At 43.3% G+C, this 7735-nt stretch overlaps 1 pseudogene; it reads left to right on the top strand.

The window, feature by feature from the left end:
* The first annotated feature begins 3230 nt into the window (after positions 1-3230).
* LOC135052072 (5S ribosomal RNA) lies at positions 3231-3349 on the top strand (annotated as a pseudogene).
* Positions 3350-7735: the final 4386 nt, after the last annotated feature.

Here is a 7735-nt window from a genome sequence, read left to right as displayed (position 1 = left end):
AGAAGAAAGAAAGACAGAGAAGAAGAAAGAAAAAGAGAGAAATAAACAAAATAGGATAGGGTAGAGTCCCCGGGAGGGTCTCATCAAATATAGTACGGGGTATCACAAATTGAAAGGTGAAGGGGCGTGCTGGGAGGCCAGCATGGACTCCATATGTTATCGAATGACTTAGAGTAGCAGTTTATGATGCTAGTTATGTAGTCCATGCGGTAAACGTACCAGATACGGGCAATTATAGATTGCATGGAAGGCGGGATAGGGTTTTTCCAATCTGCAGCTAGTTGACATGTCGTTGCAGAGACTATATGACGCATCAGTTTATTTTGAAATTTTGTTAGCGTTGGCAGGTTTAAGGGGAGGAGAATGTATTTAGGGTCGGAAGGGATAGGAATCTGCAATAAGCTAGAAATAAAATGTATCACTTCCCTCCACATATGCACTATTTTAGGACATGACCACCATATGTGTAGGAAAGAGCTCTCTGCGCCACATCCTCTCCAACACCTATCCGATGTATCCGGGTACATTTTGCTCAAGCGAGACGGTACATAATACCATCTATATAATAATTTATAGATATTCTCTTTGATTCTAACGCAGATGGAGCTAGACGCCGCGTTACCCCAGGCTTCAGACCATTCCTCATCATCTAAAGCCGAGCGTAGGTCCATCTCCCATGCTCTCTCATGAGGATAACGCTGAGAGGGAGGGTCCCCAGTAAGAGTAGTATATAAGAGGGAAATAAGGCCTTTGGTTGAGTGGCGTCTGAAACATATAGTCTCAAACGTGGTCAGGGGTCTGCTAGAGAGGACGCGGCCCAGTGAGGAATGAAAGTGTCTGAGTTTTAAAAACTGATAAAAGAATCTAGAGGGAATATCAATTTTTCCTTGAATTTGAGTAAATTGAGGAAAACTGGTATCCCTGGTGATATCATTCAGATATAAAATACCTCTATCTTGCCAAGGAGCAAACAATGATCTATTTGTACCAGGAGGGAATGCAGGGTTGTGTAATATTGGGATGTAGGGGCTGGGGCCAAGCCGAAATTCCTATTAGCAAAGTCCCAAACCGTTAGTGAGCGGTAAACTATGGGGTGGGATGCATCATTTCTAGGGCGGGAGGATATCGAAAGCCAGAGAAGAGAAGAGAGGGTAGAGAGACCTAGGTCGGCGGCTTCTATAGATACCCAGACTCTGCGAGATTCGGGGTTGCACCATTGTACGCAGTGTGAGAGCTGCGTGGCTAAATAATATCTTCTAAAGTCTGGGATGCCTAGGCCGCCACTAAATGTGGGGCGCTGTAGAAGTTTCAATCGTACTCGGGGGCGCTTATTAGCCCATATGAATTGTGACGTGTGAAATTGTAAGAATTTAAAAACAGATGGAGGAATAAATATCAGGAGGGTCTGGAATAAGTAAAGTATCCGAGGGAGCACGTTCATCTTCACCGAGTTTACCCTAACTATCCAGGAGATAAAGAGGCTAGACCAAGAAGACAAGTCTGACTTAATTCGATCTAAAAGCCTAGGGAAATTAGCTTGGTAAAGTTGATGATGGCTATGCGTTAGAAAAATACCTAAGTATTTAATCTTTTGCCTGTGCCATTGAAATGGAAAGGAATTTTCTAAAGAGAGCTTAACCGGTCCGGGGATATAAAAATTCAATACTTCAGTCTTACCTGTATTAAGTTTATAACCGGAGTGTTTAGAGTAGAGGTCTATCTCAGAAAGGAGCGGCTGTATCGACTGAGATGGGGATCCCAAAGATATTAGAACATCGTCAGCGTATAATGCAATTTTGTGTTCAGAAGGGCCTACCCGCACTCCAGCTATATCTGTATTAGCTTGGATCCTTGCTGCCAGCGGCTCCATGACCAGGGCAAATAGCAATGGGGAGAGCAGGCATCCCTGTCTGGTGCCGTTAGCGATACCGAACGTGGAAGAGGTGAGGTGATTGACAGAAACCGTGCAGTAGGGGATCTGCAAAGCGCCGAAACACCGTCTAGGAATTTGCCAGAAAAGCCCATCCTCCGGAACACTGAAAAAGCGAAGGGCCAGGAAATTCTGTCAAAAGCCTTCTCAGCATCCAGTGCTAGCAACAGCGAGGGTAGCTTTTGTTTATGGATAGAGTAAATCAAATCTATGGCTCTCCTGGTATTATCGGAGGACTGGCGGCCAGAGATGAAGCCTACTTGATCTGTATGTATCAATTGTGTGAGCAGGGGAGCCAAGCGGTTGGCTAAGATTTTAGCATAAATCTTAAGATCCACGTTCAGCAATGGAAATCGGAGGATGAGGACTCATTGCACTTCGGAGGGCTCAGTGGACATACCTGAGCTAATTAGTGCTATGTAAACCATTCTATTCTTAGAAGAGGCAGAAGAACCTTGGTTAAAAACTAAGGCACCTGTGTTTAAATGTCCCAAAACAGCTGATGGAATTCCAATTATCCTCGTCCAGCTGGGGACTGTTTAAAAAAAGGGAGGTGGCTCCCAAATTATATTGTCATAGATTGGTGCAAAAATCTACATTACTTCTGCTTTCAACATAAATAAATGATGTCACAGATAGGAGTCTTGATGGTTTTCAAAAACATTTTTTCCTTGTCTTGGGCAATCATAAGACCAGCCATGGCCTCAGCCTGGATGGCGTAAGCAGTGGCAGCCTGTGCTGATGCATTGAAGGAGGAGCATCTAGAGAGCAAAACTCCTATATTGCACATATCATACAGGAAGCAATAAGCGGCCCTGGATATGTGTACTATTGCCTCTCAGGCATCAGCTTCAGCAGTAGTAGCTTGCAGAGCGGGCTATGTACATGGAAGTTGACTCAGAATCCAGGAAGTTTCTGGAGTCTTTAACCTTCTGTACTGGAAATATTTTTTTGAGTAAAGAATTAAACAGTATTTTGGAGTCAGAAGCAGGCTCCAAGAAAGTGAAGTTTTTCTTTCACACATAAATTCTAGCCTAGTTTCCAGATTTTTAGTCTTTTCGGAATCAAGGAAAAGCAAAAGTAAAGGGTTAATGGCAAACGGTCCCAATCCAACAAGTCTGGTAAGATTAAAAGGTATTGGGCTACCAGAGGACCGGTTTTCAAATCGGAAGATAGGCTTGATGGTGCGGACCTCCACCTGGGGGAACCCAGGGTGGGAGGCTGACTTCTTCAGTTTGCACAGATCTGCTGCAGTCTACTGCAGATGCTTGGGTGCAAGAAGCGTTATCTCAAGGTTATGCTCTACAGCCACACAACACTGGACATGCCCAATCTTATCTGATTTTGGAAGCTAAGCAGTGTTAGTCCTGGTTAGTACTTGGATGGTAAACCAACTGAGAATACCAGGTGCTGTAGGTGTTTTCAGAAACACCCTCTTTAAAAGTTTGTACCAGCCCATCTTCAGTGGAAACGAAGACCAGGGCTTTGCAAGAGGCAGTTAAGGAGTTGCTTCAGTTAGGAGTGATAATTCCAGTTCCTCTTGCACAACGAGGACAATGTTTTTATTCCAACCTGTTTTTAGTTTTGGATGCCTCGGGTTTCATATGGAGACTTGTACGTTCCGTTATTTTGGCCATGGAGCAGGAGGATTTTATGGTATCCCTGGATATCCAGGATCCTTATCTACATGTTCCTATATCACTGTCCCATCAGCACTATTTCAGGTTTGCTATCCTCCAGCAACATTTTCATTTTTAGGCCTACCATTTGGACAGACCACAGCTCCCAGAGTATTCACCAAAATGATGGTGGTGATGGCATCTTATCTCCGTTAACAAGTGATAAGGATAGTAGAAAATCCATACCTCAACGACTTATTGATCCTGCCACAGTCTCAGGAATTGTTTAGTGTCATCTGCAGCTTGTTACAGAGATACGGTTCGCTCATAAATTGGGCAAAGTCGTCTCTGGTTCCGTCAAAACTGATGACTCACTTGGGGACTGTGTTGGAATTGGGTGTTCAGAGAGTAATTTACCTCTGAACAAAATATCCAAAATTCACTTAAGGATTCAGGAGTTGTTACACAGTCAAACGGTATCCACTTACACAGTAATTTGTGTGATTGGGTTGATGGTGTAGACATTCAACATGATGAAGTATACTCAGTTCTACTCGATACATCTGCAACGTCTGATCCTTTCCAAGTGGAAAGGTTTTCATCAGACAATAAAAGCACAGATTATGGTCTTCCTCTGGAGATTAGGTGGTTATCAGATTGGGAAACTCTGACAATGGATGCCAGCCTGCAGGGCTGGGGAGCAGTGTCAGGAAGGAGTTGTTTCCAGGGGCAGTGGACCAAGGAAGAAAGTTGCCTGCCAATAAATATATTGGAACTTTGGACCATATATATGGCATTTATTTAGGCAAAGAATATCCTTCTGAAGAAACCAATTCGAATCCGCTTGGACATTGCAATGGCAATAGCTTACCTCAACCATCAGGGAGGAAGTCGCAGCCAAAACACAATGAAGAAGGTACAGTAAGTCACACGTTAAGGTAGGCAGTACTTCATTATCCAGCCTTGTTCTCAGTATTCATTCCGGGAGTCCTAAACTGGGAAGCAGATTTTCTCAGTCGACACACCATTCATGCAAACAAATGGGCTTTTCACCCCAAGGTTTTACATGCTCTGGTAGATATTGGAGGTTACCGGAGATGGATCTCATGGCGTCCCGTCAGAACAACAAAGTTTCTGCATACGGGACAAGAACAAAGGATCCCAGAGCGAACTTTGTGGATGACCTGTCAATAAAATGGGACTTTCGTCTGGCTTATGTGTTTCAACCAATCGCCCTGTAATTCAGGGTGATGTGAAAGGTAAGACAAGGTAAGGGTGCCGTGATACTAATAGCTCCGGCTTGGTCCAGAAGACATTGGTACACAGATCTGCAGAGGATTTCAATGGATGCTCCATTCCTACTCCTTCAACGTCCAGATCTACGGTTTCAGGGTCCTGGTTATCACAAACACTTGGATCGACTGTCTTTGACGGAGTGGCTCTTGAGACTTCCATTCTGAAGGCAAGAGGATTCTCACAATAGGTAATTCAAACTATGCTTAGAGCAAGGAAACTTTTCTTAGCTTGTATTTATCACCACATATGGCAAGCTTATATTCGATGGTGCAATGATCAAAAATTTGACCCTTGGTTTTCAGAGTTTCCAGAGTCTTAGCATTCCTTCAATCAGGAAGGCATAAAGGTTTATGGGTGGCTTCCTTGAGAGTACAAGTGTCAGCATTGACTGTATGGTTCCAAAAGAAAATTGCTAACCTGCAGGATGTGTGCACTTTTTTCCAGGGAATGTTGCACATTCAACCTCCCTTTTGTTACTCCTACAGTGCCTTGGGACTTAAGTTTATTCCGAAAGGCCCTTCAAGTTGCCCCATTTGAACCACTAAAATGAGTGGATCTCAAATGGTTGTCAGCTATAGTTCTCTTTTTACTGACTTGCTTCAGTTAGAAGAGTTTCAGATTTATGGGCATTGTTATGTCGCCCTCCATTTCTGATTTTTTTATCCAGATAGAGCGGTTCTTAGAACCAAAATCTGGGTATCTTCCTAAGGTGGTGTCTAAATTCCACCTTAACAAAGAAATTGTAGTCCCGGCCTTCCAGGGGGACGGACCTTTCTGCGGGAGATGCGTCGTTGGACGTAGCCCATGCCTTAAGGATCTACGTGGATCGTACCACTGCCATCAGAAACACAGGCACTCTCTTTTTTTTTTTTCCTCTACGGATTTCACAAGAGAGTATGGCCTGCTGATAAGCAGACACTGGTGCAGTGGCTTCAGATAAAGATTTCGGAAGCATGCTCTCAAGCTGATCTCCCTGTTCTGGCTAATGTCTCTGCTCACTCTACTCTTAAGGTAGGTACGTACATGGGCAGCACAATGTGGTGCTTCTGCAGAACAGATATGTAAGGCAGCCACATGGTCTTCCATTAACACATTCATTAGACATTATGCCTTTGATACCTTCGCCTCTCAGGACACTGAATTCGGGCGAAAAGGATTCTCCTGTCCATTCAGGACCGTCCCCACCACTAAATCCTGTGGATAACCTGTGGACCCTGCCAGAGAAATATACGTTATGGTAAGAACTTACCGTTGATAATGGTATTTCTCCTAAGTCCACATGGATCCCTCCCTAACGTACCTGATTTGAGGATCCTTTCACTCACTAACCTCTTTTTTTTTTTTCTTGTGCGGAAGGGTGTGCATATGTGTTCTTCTCGCCTGATTAGGGCTCTCTAAGATGCTCCTGCCTTGAGCTTAGGAAAAATAACTGATTTGCCGGAGCCAGGAGGCGGGGATATTGGACAAGCCAGTTGCATGCTGGGAGGCCAAAAGCTTTGACCGATTGTTGCAAATCCGCTGTCGCGTCATCATATCCCAATGATATTCTGTGGATCCTGTGGACTTAGGAGAAATACCGTTATCAACGGTAAGTTCTTACTAAAATGAATATATTTAGCCACTTGCCTGGCATGGTCACATTAGATGCGACCACACCAGCAAGTGCTTTATCTGACCTGGTTGCACAGGATGCAGCCAGTCAAATACACAGTGTTTGCAGCTGCAGGGAAGAGAAACTTCCCTCTGCCGCTGCTCTCAGAGGGAATTTACGGTCCCTTTGCCTTCGTTGGACGTAGTCCGTGCCTTAAGGATCTACGTGGATCGGTCAGCATGGCAGGACCCCCACTCCACCCAGAAAAAAAAATGTTTTGCAAATATATATAAAAAAAAAAAAAAAAAGTTTTTCTATTTTATAACTAAAATCATTTTGGATAAGGCTAAATACATGTTCTTCAACTATTTCACTCCTAAAAAACAAAAACTATTTCTGAGCGTTTTTTGGGGGAAATAAATTCAGTTAAGTAAGCAATAGGAACAGTAAGAATGGTGTAATAGTTAACATTACTGCCTCACAACACATAGGTCATGGGTTAGATTTTCACCACGGCACTAACTTTGTGGAGTTTGTATATTCTCCCCGTGCTTGCGTGGGTTTCCCCGGGGTACTTCGGTTTCCTCCCACAATCCAAAAATATACTGGTAGGTCAATTGGCTAGCAACAAAAAAAATAACCCCAGTTTGAGCATGTATATGAGAAGAATAGATGGGCCAAGTGGTTCTTATCTGCTGTCAAATTCTGCGTTTCGAACTTAACCATCTGTATGCCTTTCACCTGTACCCTTGTAGCAAACTGCGATTGTACAGTCTGGGGAGAGTGCTGAAAATTCCCCATGTCTCTTTACAAAGTAGTAAAAGCTTTATCTTATCTTCTTTCTGATTATTGAATGTAAATTTCTGTTTTTCCGTTGCTTTGTCATCGGCAATAAAGGTTTCTATGCTTGTATCTTATTGGCATAATCGTATCTTTTATCTATACTGTAATAATGCCTCCATTATACAGTGACCTTTTTATTCCCATCATCTAAATGTTCAGCTTACATTGTTCTGTCACTGTGACTCTTATCCATGGACTCAGTTTGTCATGCTAATGTCTTTAAATAGAGCAGTTTTCTTCATTTAGTGCCATTTCCTCTCCTCATGCTCCGCTACAGACATGCACATGCCGCTCAGTGTACACACATGGAAAGGGAAAGGGGTGGAAGAAATACAAATAAAGGGCGGTATCCTATTTAGACGCGGTAAAACATCGGGTGCAAAAACAACAGTTTCTCACAGTTTTTCCAGATGTTTCACCCATTTTATTTATTTATTTTTACAGGCCATCCAATTA

The sequence above is a fragment of the Pseudophryne corroboree genome, chromosome 2 (assembly GCF_028390025.1).
Source record: "Pseudophryne corroboree isolate aPseCor3 chromosome 2, aPseCor3.hap2, whole genome shotgun sequence".
Taxonomy (NCBI): Eukaryota; Metazoa; Chordata; class Amphibia; order Anura; family Myobatrachidae; genus Pseudophryne; species Pseudophryne corroboree.
This window is presented reverse-complemented; position numbering and strand designations above follow the sequence as displayed.